General features: G+C 43.9%; 1 long non-coding RNA gene across 1 annotated transcript in view; it reads left to right on the forward strand.

Moving 5' to 3' along the window:
* LOC121662065 overlaps nucleotides 1-12232 on the forward strand; it is a 37102-nt gene continuing 24870 nt past the window's right edge. Inside the window, exons 1-2 of the long non-coding RNA XR_006015163.1 lie at nucleotides 1-34; nucleotides 152-246. This is a non-coding gene — a long non-coding RNA (uncharacterized LOC121662065). The remainder of the gene's footprint in view (nucleotides 35-151; nucleotides 247-12232) is intronic.

Genomic DNA, 12232 nt, shown 5'->3' on the forward strand with positions numbered 1-12232 from the left:
CCGCGGGTCAGGGATCTCCGTGCCCTCTCCCAGAGTGAGGAATCCCTCGGGCCGCGCTGCCGGCCCTGCCGTCCCGCCTGGGGTGGGAGCGCAGGGAAGCCCTGGGACGGAGTGGAAGTGCCAACACCGGGTTTAATCTTCCCCCTCACAGGTGCGCCGGGGCTGTCCCTGCGACCCGGCCCGGGAAAGAGCCTCCGGGGACGGCAGGGATTCCGCTACCGCAGCGATAAAAGTCCACGAAAATAGGTAGAAATCTTTATTAGTGTTTGGTTTCTTCCCAGGGACCGTGTCAGGTAAAGCCAATGCCCTTCAGCCTCTCAGATTTTGTAGAGGTTTTTGCACCGTGTGAAAGAGAAGCGGGCTCAGGTGAGGCTTTGGAGAAGGGTTTTTGCGCCTCAGGAGCAGAAGCTGACACAGAACTTGTCTTTCCCACTTTATTTCTAGCAAAACAAAAGTATTACCTGAGGCTATTACTTCAGAGTCTACATGGAGGAGTTACTAACATGAAAAATACCAAAGTTGTTGAGGGTGATCTCACAGTTTTTAAAGCACTACGGTATCCGCTTATTTTCTACACTTTTCCCACATGGTTTTGTATATTTCTGGATATAGTGGCAATATTTTGCTATTTCAAAATACCAAATGGTATTTTGGGTGCAATTGAAGGTTTTGTGTTGCTATTCGGCATCGTAAAACTTCAAAGATTTTGGCAAAACCAACAATAATTTACAAACCCTGCAGAGTCTGAGACCTCTGGTGGAGTTTTCAGTTGTTACATCCTTTAGTGTTCCTGCTTCAAAAAAAAAAAAAAAAAAGGAAAAAAAGTCTCTGGTGGAGTTTTAAGAGTTTTTTTCCCGGCAGAGGGAGATATCTGACCGTGGAATTCGAACACACCCAGGGTTTTTGTCGCTTGTTTTATCAATATACATATAAAACTCAATGTTCAAATTAACTAGTTCAATAAGTAATTTAGCTCATTGATTTTCGGGCATATCCTAAGTGCCATTACAAGCTACGGATATTTTAAATGCCATTACCTAATAGAAGGAATGTTTTAAGCACCTTTTATTGATTTTATTACTGCTTTATTTTGCTGTCTTGGTTTAAAAATCATTTTAACCACTCTGTCATCGAGAAGAAATATATCGTTGGTGAAATACAGTCAATTTCCTAAAAACCTTTGACATCGTTAAATAAGGAATTACAGTTGTTAAATCATGTCAGGCAGTGACAGGGGACAGCGGGGAGATGGACTGGGGGCAGAGGGCCAGGGGGCTGTGCTGGCCTTTGCCACTGTCCCCGGCTGTGACAGAGCCACGGCGGGGCTGCCGGGGCTCCTCCAGCTCCCCGAGCAGCTTTAAACCTCTGGAGGGTGCCAGACGGGGTGGGAGCAGCACGGAGTGCGATGCAGACACAATTAAGGGGCATTTTAATGACCTGCTGTGGCTTTTTATTGAAATTATTCTCGAACTTGGCGCGTTTGAAGTTGGATTCTCTGGACAGTGTTGCTGGGAGTTTGGGGTATTGATGTTGTATACAAAGGGGTAAATCGAGCCAGCTCCCAGGGATTGCAGTTCCTTCCCTTCCCAGCTCTCTGGGTCTGCGATTATCAGAATTATTGAGCTAATCAGGTGGCAGATGCAGGCTGGGGATCCCGGCAGTGTGGTGCTTAATCAGAGAATTGGGAAGTAATGAGTGTTGGTGCTCAATAAAAAGCAGCTAATGAGGTGGTTGAGCTGTGGAGTGGCAAACATCCTCACTGAGAGGGGATCCTGCTCTGGAGTGCTGAGCTGGGACTGTCCCTGAGCACTGGCACCTCACCTGGAGTGGGGATGGAAGGAGGAAGGGACCTGGGATCTGCTCTTTAAATGGAACAGGTGATTCCTGCAGTATTTGTTGGGCTTTTATTTTGTTGAGAAAAACCCAATCCAACCCACACACAACCCCCAAAAGTTACACACAAAAGTTCTCAGAGGTGTAAGAATGGTTTCTGGTTTGGAAAGTAAGACTAAACCATCATAAAGTAGTTTAAAAATCAAAGTAATGATTATAAATGTTAAAGGAGGCTCTAGCTGTTGCCCCGGTGAGCTGTAGGGGGAGTGGGCAGCAGGGGAACGTCCATGGAAGGGGAGGGGGCTGTGCTGGGTCCGTGTCCAGCTCAGGGGGTCCCTGGGGGTGAACATGATGAACCTGCAACTTCCTTCCAAATCCACGTGTGCCCTGATTCTCCCCCTTTTGCCCCAATCCTCTTCCTTTTGCTTAGTTTGGGGTTGCACACTTGCCCCAAGTGCCAGGTTACTCTTTCTGGTACCTTTGCAGATGTTCTTTCCAGTGATGAGAGGTAGAAAAAGATGCATGGAAAGATCCATGCAGCTGGGAAATATTGATACCTGATACTTTGGATCCTAATCCTAAAGGACTCTTACTGATGTGCTGCTTTAATACTGGTTGGGTTTGTTTTTAGGGATAAACCTTCCTTTATTTTTCCTACTCTTCCAGACCATGCCCACTAGCGTGTATTTTCTTGAGGTACCTTCTCAAATGTGTTTAATCCATCAGGAGAAGCTGGACTTCCTCCAGACCTGTTGATAGTCTGTCACATAATACCTTTGTGCTCCCAGTTTGAACAGGAAATACATTTATTTCCCTATAAATACATTTAGCTTTGTCCAAATAACTGTAGTTTCCTGTTAAGATTTCCTCGGCCAGGGTGTGTCATAAACTGGTTTAGAAGGAATGATGCTGCCTGGAATTGAGCAAGGATAATGCAAGCCATGGAAGCAGAACAGAAAGCCACCACCACATGAATTGTGATTTATTTTGGTTAAAGTGTAGTTCAGTGATGTGCTGACACTGTCTATCAGTACGATGGCCTGAGCCAAGCTGCACTTTGCTTCTGAACGCTTCCAAATAGCCGTTTTCCCCCTCAAATATCTGTTCTAGAATGTCATCTCTAAAGCAAACAATTAAATCTGTATGTATAAACGAGTCTATTCGCTTTCTGATATGAACTTTAAATATTTGTGTTGTGGTAGTTTATTTTTCTGTTTTCCTATAGGGTGCTTGACCAAAGCTCTGTGTGTATATGTGTGTATATATGTATATGTAGAAGTCGTTACTGACCACATCTGTGAATATTGTTGCAGTTGCTGCCAAGGGATTTAAACCCTTTTGTTCCCACCTGGGGGGTAGCAGGTGACTCAGATAATCCTGCCCTCTCTCAGAGAGTGGAATTTTGGCCGATAACTGTGGACATCGAATCCTCACTTTCTGTAGTTAAAAACCAGGAGTATTGTCAGCATGTCGTATCACACCATGGAAGATATTTAATGTTTTATATTCTATGCCTCTGATTTTGTTGCCCTGTCCAGACATCACAGGGTATAAAACATCAGAAATATGGGGTTTTAATAACTAAGTCCTAACTCTAATTTTTTATTTTAATACAGATAATTTTCCTTATGTTATTCTGGTCCCTTTGCTAAAAAATGATTTAAAAAAAATAGTGGAAACAAACAGTTAAAAAAGGCAAGCACAACAGGTTCTAGTCATACTTATTTTTCCACACCTTGAGGACTAGCAAATTCTTTAATATGAGATTTTATTTGTACAAAGCAAAACTTCAAACCCACTCCAAAGCTTTCTTATTAAGTGCTGTCAGTGCGGTGATTTACAGGGGCAATAAAGATCTGGAGGGGGCACATTCATCACGGGGTTCAGCGCACCAGGAGCCATTTTCTCCAGTGCTAAAGCCAAGTGATAAAATGAATTCTTTTGTTCTATAACCAAGACACATTCCCTGGTATTTTTTTTTTTTTTTTAATGTGTGTTGGACTCCTTGGTTTGTAGCTTGGCCGTGTTCCTGTAACGCATTTATAAATAATGAAAAATTGCTCACATGCAGATGTGATGATGCATCTGGCAAAACCACTGCTGGAAACACAGGAACTTACTTTCTACTTGGTCTTATTCGCTAACTTTTCTCCATTGTTAATTCTTATATTAAATTTTAACAGCATTTTTTTTAAACTACAGGGTTTGGGGAGTTTTGTTTGGTGTGGTGTTCTTTTTTTATTTTTTTGAGTGATTCTATACCTCTCTGCAAAACTCAGAGAATTCTGGTTAGGAAGTAATAAAAATATTCAAAACGAGGAGCCATTTTCATGGGGTACAGTGCAATTTGGAAAGCTTCACTTGCTTCCTCTGTTTCTAAACTTGTGCTTTGGTGACTTCTGGGATGCTGCTCCTTAACAGCAGCGGGGACGAAAGTTTGGCTTCTTGTCCAGAGGGAAATGCTGCAGCTTGTGTGGGCACTGCCCAGCCGCGGCTGGGGAGAGGAGCTGATGGGGAGAATCGGTGTCTTTGCCCGTCACCTGCGGGCTCAGAATCGGACTGTGCCGTGACTGTTAAAATAAAGGGAATTCTGGTTTTTCCATACGAAAACGCCGCCACCTATGGGCTCTGCCTGGAAGTTCTGGGAAGCCCCCTCGCTCTCAGCGGCCGGGGCGGGTGCCCTGGCACCTTTGGGACAGAAGTAGGAGAAACAAGTTGCAAAAAAATACTTTTCAGTATAATTTTGAACATCTTTACAAGTAAATGTAAACCCGCGTGAAGCTGCTGCCAATGCTGTGGTGTGGGTTGGGCTGGAGCCAGAGCCTGTGGAAGCGGGAGGCCGGGAAAGCTCCGCTGTTGAGCCGGGTTCGGATTGAAGTTGCCACCACACTGGGCAGGGACACCGTCCACTACCGCAGGTTGCTCCAAGCCCTTTCCAGCCTGGCCTCGGGCACATCCAGGGATCTTGATCTTGGGTAAATGCTCTTCAGCTGTCCCGGGTGTGTGTGGGATGAGCAGTTTTCCACTTGCTGTGCTTTACATCCAGGGGTTTGGAAGTAGGACTTGTGCTGTTGCCCCCCAGTCCTTGTGACTGAGCGGTTCTGGACAGTGTCCATCCGTGACTGCCTCGTAGGAGTTACTTATCCAGAGGGAAGCACTGCTGCAACAGCCCCAAGTCTCACCACAGCTGCTGTATGGCTGGTGGAAAACCAGAGCTTCGCTTGACCAAAAAACGGGATTTTGGAGATCTCTTTGCTGTAATTTTATGTTGACTCTTGAAATTTAGCAAGGAAAGCTGTGGTCTTGGAGGCTTTTTGTAGAGCTGTGTGTGTTACTGCTGATACTTTTATTGCAAAACCTTTAGTCTCTGATATTTAAGGTCAGAAATTGTAAGTGTGTGTGCGCTATTTTTTTTTTAAACCCAGGGGCCTCTTATACTGTAGTGTCATGAGAGATCCTAAAGCTTTGAGGGGAAAAAAAAATGGAAATACTTCATTTTATGAAGCAGTTTTGGGGTCAGTTTTTCTGAAATGAATGCTTTTATGTTGGATAGTTTAAAGCCCATCTGTTAACTGAAACCAACCCTAAGTGAAGTTGCAGTTGTGTTTCCTATTAGTCTTGTATCTTTCCTATTAGTCATGTATGAAAGAATACAGAGCCGTCCAGCAGAATTCCAAACAAAAATGGAAAAAGCAGATGGTGAAACTGTTGCCTTGTTGCCTTTCTTTTACAGGAGCGAGTAATTATTAATAGATCACAAAAATACTGTAAGAGTAGTTCTGTAAAGTGTTACCAGAGTCCCTGCTCAAGGTGTGCTTCTGATCATTGCGTATTGCAGGTGAAAATTGGCGCCTTTCACTCAGAGACACTGAAGAGGGTTTGAAAAATAGATCATGGATGTTATGTCTGGAAGCCTACAGTGAAAGATAAAATACACAATTTTAAATAGTTAAGCACTGCAAGTCTCTCAGGGCTCATTTATTATGTTGTCATGGTGAGCAACGAATAAAAAAATAAAATAAAAAGGCTGTTCCTTGGGTAGTTGGTACTTAGAGGCACTTTTCTTTTACAAGAGTTCCATGCTGGCTTAAGGAAAGATCTCGGAGAAAAAGAACAAACTTTATTTTTCAAATAAATTCAGCTAGGAACTCACAGCCTCCCTTGACACAGGGCTGAATTATTGTTAGTGTACACTGCTGGGAGAGTAACACTTACTGCTGTTTAACAACAATGGCTTTCCATGGAATTTCAGAAAGGCAGTAGGAAAAAGAAAGGCAGAGTTGAGTCCTGAAGCAGAAGGAAACACATCCAGCCTGGAGCCAGGCTCCTTTATCAGGCAGGGCTGCTGGAAGGGAGAAGGAACACGTTCTGTACAGGCAGCTCCATATGATTTGGTTGTAAAATTCTTAATGGCTTGTGTGTGCGAAGCAGGAGGCCCTCTCTTCCCTGAATAAAATCTCCTTAGGTGTATTTCTGCCAGACTTTCTCTCTTTTCCATTCTTAGACTGCAGCCAAATATTGGGAACGTTGTGTCTGCAAAGCTCCATTTGTCATGAACAGGAGACAGTAACTTTTTAACGTCGTGATGGAAGGTCACAGGTTGAGCTTGGTAGATGATGAGTTTAAAATAGCTGTGAATTGTGTCCAGGCTGTCCCTGCAAGGTTCCCTGATTGTGAAATTCCACTGAGCAGGCTCTTGGATGCTCCCACGTTCCCACATTTTCAGGTTCTGGAGGGCACCTGAACTCCTGGGTACTAAACCTGTCGCACAGGAGTTTTCATAGTGCTGGAACCCGTGGTGCAATGGTACGGGATATTCAGGATCTGTAAGGAGGTGCCTCTGAGGTTTGTGTGTACAGTTTGGGGGGGGTGATTCTTTGGGGTATAATCACTGGTGAACTCTCAAATTTCTTTTTAACTGGTAAGCTGATTGGGCTGATTGTGTTCTGGGTGTTGAGCTTGGTGGTTTTTAATGGAAATCATTCTTTACTGGTTTTTTTTACATCAGGGAGGCAATTGCCCAAGTGATGTTTTCATATCAAAGTGTCATAGGCTGTGTTTGTTGATGTAAAATGAGTCAGTTTTTAGTACAGATTACTCCCTTGGCTCATGGAAAAGTGGTGTTCTAGCTCATCCATTCCTGGATTCCAGTGATAGTCCCTTTGCTTCCCTTTGCTCCTGATGGATCCTAGAAAAGGCTAGTTAGTTCTCCACTGAGCTTGATAGAAAAGGATTTTAAAAAAATATAATATTGAAAGGTGTTCTATTGGGGCATGAAGGTAACACCACAAGGGGGTACTATAATTTTATCAAATTTGCCTTGGTAAGTTGTTTTGTTAAGGTAAAGTGATTACAGCCAGCAGAGTTAATTTTAATATGCTAATACACCACAGTAAGTTGGAAACATAAATAAAATGATACAATTAATTTAAATGTAGAGAAGGTAGAGAAGCTTAGGAAGGTGACCTGTGTGTTACACTGAGATTGCACCCAGGCTGGGCAGATGTGAAGGGTTTCTCAGCAGGCTCCGGGAGGTTCCGGGCTGAGCTGCACTGACCTTTGTGGGAGGACGTTAACGCAGCTCTGCAAAAACTGCCTTCTCCAAAAGTTTGCTTTCATCTCTCTCAGCTGTGGGGGTTAATGGTTTTAACACCTGTGTGATGGTGGCTGTTTATTAGGAATTTTTTTTCAATGGAAAAATGCATTCTCTGGCATTCCTCTATTAGTGGAGTAATTGCTCTCAATTAAAATACATTGCTGGGACTCAGCTGGCACCCAGTTGGGAGGGTGGGTGGGTGTTACATCCCCAGGGCTGCCCTAGGGGTTGGAGAACTGCTGCCAGTTGTACTTTTTGTGTCAGAAGCTTTGGATGAGCTCCAGAGAGCCAAACTAGAAAACAGGGAAGAAATAACATGTCAGTAGAACACATGAGACAAATATTTTCTGCTAATTTCTACAGAAGAGAACAAATTTGTCGTTCCTGTGATCCTGTTGAGTGAGTTTTACTTTCATTAGGAGGTTCCCAAGACCACCATTTTCCCCCAGGACATGGAAAACCAAACTGCATGTCAACAAACCAGTGGAAAGGCTGGTTTGCCAGGGATGGTAATTGGGAATGATGTAACTACGGGATTTTCCAAATGCTTTTCAAGATGTTTTCAGTGGCTGTTTGCAGTCTGTGATTGAAATCTTCACATGGCATCAGAGTGTGTGGAGAACTTCTCCTCCAATGGGCACAGAATGCTGTTTGTTCTGGTCACGTTCCGTGGTCATTCCCTGGCTTTGCGTGGAAGATGTGCCCAAGGAGTACCATCAGAACATCATTAACTAAGAGCTGCAGCCTCAGTGTTCTGCATCTTCCACGTAAAGCCCAGGGGGCTGGATTTAAGGACTTCTGAGTGCCAGTGAAAGGCTTTGATTTCCCTGGGTGTGAGCTGCGTCCTGTTTAGGAAGGCTGCAGGTAAAATGTGGCAAAATTGGGAGTTCTAGTGAGAATGTTTAGTCACAGAGAACTCACAGGTAACTTTTTTCCAAGGAAGAAACCAAATGAGTGCATTCTAGATTTTGTATAACAAATTACTGGTATTGAATTATCAAATTATATGCACAATTAAATTTTTATTAAATAAGGAATAACGTATGCAATATTATGCTAATCTGGTGCAGTATAACAAGTTTGTAAGTTTAACACACCGTGCACTGTGCCTCTGCCTCCCAGGGGACTCGTTTGAGACGTAAGGCATTCAGCAGTTGAAAAGGAAATTATAAAATTAGTCACTTGAGTAATTTAAACATGCAAATAAGTGTCCCAACTGTGGTGATACCAGATTTAGCTGAATTTACTCGGGCTGCTTCGACTTTATCACCCTAATTATTCCAGCTTTGTGTCAGGCTTAAGAAAGCAGGAAGCCAGAATTCTCTGTTACACAAGTTTCTTGTGGTGCTATTACTGCACTGTGTGTGCCCTAGCGCACTCACTGGGAAAAACTTATTCCAAGGGTTTGTTCCCTGCTAATTAGCAGAACAAAAGCAATCAGGACTGTTCTATCACCAGAGACTTAGCACACTCAGGTTTTATGAGTCAAGCTGAGTGAGGTACAATGCACGTGTGTTCTGATAGCAAATGTACAGCCCAGCTGAGGGAATTCCGTGTGCTGGAGCCCCTCAGGAATTCAGTAAAAATTACTTGTTTAGGTAATGACTTTTTTTTTTTTCCCTCAGAGCCATCTCCTTGCGTGTCTCTGACGTTAAAACATAGCTGGCTCCATGAAAATATTAATTATTTTAGAAATCTTATCTACAAGGAACTGGTTGCCAGAGGAATGCTGATGGAAATAAGCACATGATTGAGTTGCACATGCAGGGCTGTTTTCAGGCTCCTGTTAATATTAAAAGAATGTTAATGTAAAACATTAAGATAAGAAATCAGAGGACAGTCTCTACCTCCATGAAGCCCAGGAGCTCCTGCTGAGCTTTGCTCAACCAGCAAGTACAGAAGCTCTGTGATTAAATTGATTTAGCCCTTATTATTGGCAATAGGGTGACCATTGCTCGCATGTAAGAGTCATTTTTTTTAAAGGTATCTTGGTGATAAAATGATGAGAGTCTAAGAGACATTTCTTCTTAGTTTTTGGCATAACTTTTCACATTTTTTTTCCCTCAGGAAGTGTACACAACAACCCCATTTTTCACATGAATAAATGAAAATAATCTTTGCAGCCATGGATGCTTCTTAATATTAGTTGAAAGTAAAGGCGCACATAGGGCTTCTAGTCTATAAAGAAGGGGAGAAAACAAATAAGAACAAGTGTTAATTCATGTACACAGAATTTGTGTCTGCACAGCAGGTGAAAATGCTACATTAATGCTGGAAATATCTGTCCTGCTGTGTAGTTTTCCTTCCTTTTTATTACTCTAGTGTTTGGTCTCGTATGAATGCACCGTACTTATTTGCATGTTATCACGACAGATTCCTCTTTGCTTCTAGTTATCCATATAAAGAGATAGATGCTACACATGACCTCAAGAAAGTATTCAGATGAAACACTATCTTAAAATATTGTGGGTTTCATAGCACAGTGTATATATACATACATTTTATTTTTAGTTGAGGTTATTAATTGCTCACAAAAATGCCAACTAAGAAGAATGTTGTTAAAGTGTAATGTCAAACGCTTCTAATTATGGCAATGTGAGGAGCAGGGGTCAGTTGGAATGTCCATGAGATTAAATAGAAAATTATCCTGACTGTGTGACTCAAAGCTTTCAGCACCCCTGTTTGAGGAACCACCAGCTGTGGCCGTGGTCCCCCCTGGAGCTCAGTAACGCGTCGTGGATCGACGCCTGTGTTTGTAACGGGGTCAGACCTTGCTCTGGACATGTGCAGGGATGGACAGTCCGTGCCTCTGGGCAGTAACTGGTCAGCCATCAGCCCTGTCATCGCTGGAACCTTGAGCTGGATGTCTGGGTGAGCCTGTCCCCACTAAAAACAGCCTTGCCTTGCTCTCAAGGGAGTGCACTGACCGTGTTCCCGCTGGGGCCGGACAAGAGAACCGTGTGCCAGTGCCTGACGCGGCTCACGCTGCCGTCGCACGCTCCAGGTGTGCGATGCCGCTTGCTTGGCGTGTCTGCCCACTCGTTTGCAGCTGGGTTGTTCTACCCTGTTTTTAAACAGAAGAGAGGCTACTCTTGCTGTGCTTCCACTTGCCACATGTGTGGGGCTGCTGCCTCAGGCTGGTGCTCTCCAACCTTCTGGCATGTCGTCGGTCTGGATCTGCAGTAGTCATAAGATATATGTTGTGGAAATAATTCCTCTTTTTGTTTTTTCAATTAGAATAACAAGGAAAAAAACTTACAAAATGCGGATTAATTTGATAATTTGGTCTTGCTGGCCACACAAATTCCAGTTAAAGCTTGTACTTCATGAGGAACCAAGTGTGATAGATGACATGCTCTGTTTTGGTCTGGAAGTTTGTTTACCTCTGTTATTAATGTTGTGTCACTCTGAAAGGATCAAGGACACCGTATAAGGGGAATATTTTTTTACAAAAGGGAAATGAGTGTAGTGAGTGGAAGAAGGGTGAGAATACGTACAAAAGTGACAAGCAACCCGTCAGTCATTTTACGTTACTTTTCCAGATTGCTTTGTGTGGCACTTGCATTTTTCCAGTGGGTTTTTCTGATTGTGCTTTATGTATTTTGCTTGACACAGCAGGTACTTGGCGTTTGTACTTTTGTCTACGTGACTCACAAAATGGGCTTTTCCTTAAAATAGGTATTTTTGCACTGTTTTATGCAGCATCATGGTGGATTGGTGTGCTTGTGCCTCAGACTGGCAGGTCAGTGAAGCCAGGGAACAGTCAGCACAGGAGAGGGGAGCAGGAAGCCTCTGAAGGGTTCTCTGAGATCTTGGCTGCTCCTTGGGTTCCTTTTCCTTGACACCTTACAAAATAATCCGCTGCCAGAGAATTTCTTGCCTGTGTACAACTTCCCTGGTGCCTTAGGTGTTGGTAAGTTAAAACAATGCTGGGCTGCTCCAAGATAAGGTGGCTGGTGAGAGGGGTGCTGGAGCAATCTTCAGTGCTCTCCTTCCATCCCATGGCCAAAACCACCGGAACCGTCACACTCCACAGGTACATGATCCTGCTGGAGTGGCCAGCATGGGCATTACCTCCTGGGGACTGCACCTCCCAGCTCTGAAGAGCAAGTCATTTGCATGAGGTAATTAAGTTTTTAATGCCAGGTGGTCAGAGAAATCTCTTGCAGGAGGCAGTGCCCGACGCAGCAGCTCAGGGAGGCCTCCGGAGCTGGCCAGGCAGGACGTGTGAGCTGCTGTTTGAGGGAGCCTGCACAGGCTGGGCTGAGCTCTTTTTGTGGTTTCTGGCCTGCCAGAGGCAGAGCTGGGCCAGAACCCTGGGAAATGCACTGATGGCACCATGGCAGGGCAGTGGGGTAATCTCCAGGTCTATGTCTTCATAGTGCTTATTGAGTTTTCAGCATTTTAGAAAAGTTCATCCTTCAGGTCTTCAGTACACAATGAAACATTTAATCATTTGAAGTTCATATTAGGTCTAAAACTGAAAGTAGTCTGGTTCCTTCGGAGAAATTTCAGTGTCTCCAGAAAATATCAATACCAGCTCTTTGAGAGGCTCTTGGCTGCTCAGGTGACCCTGGGGCATCCCTGCTGCTCTGAGTCAGTGGGGGGACTTTGGATTCCTCTCCAAGTTCTTTTTGGAGCTTTCACTGGGCCACAAAAATGTCACTCAAAAAACCTTGTCGTTTAATGAAGCTGTTGCTCTGCAAAGAACAAGTTAGATGAGGTAGCTGTCAAAATATGTGCTTGGTCCTCTTCTGACCTAAAAAGTCTGGATTTGGTCCCTGATGTCATGAGGCCAAACTT

Source organism: Corvus kubaryi, unplaced genomic scaffold, assembly GCF_017639235.1.
Source record: "Corvus kubaryi isolate FWS band 111438036 unplaced genomic scaffold, C.kubaryi_AGA036_p1.0 37225, whole genome shotgun sequence".
NCBI lineage: Eukaryota > Metazoa > Chordata > Aves > Passeriformes > Corvidae > Corvus > Corvus kubaryi.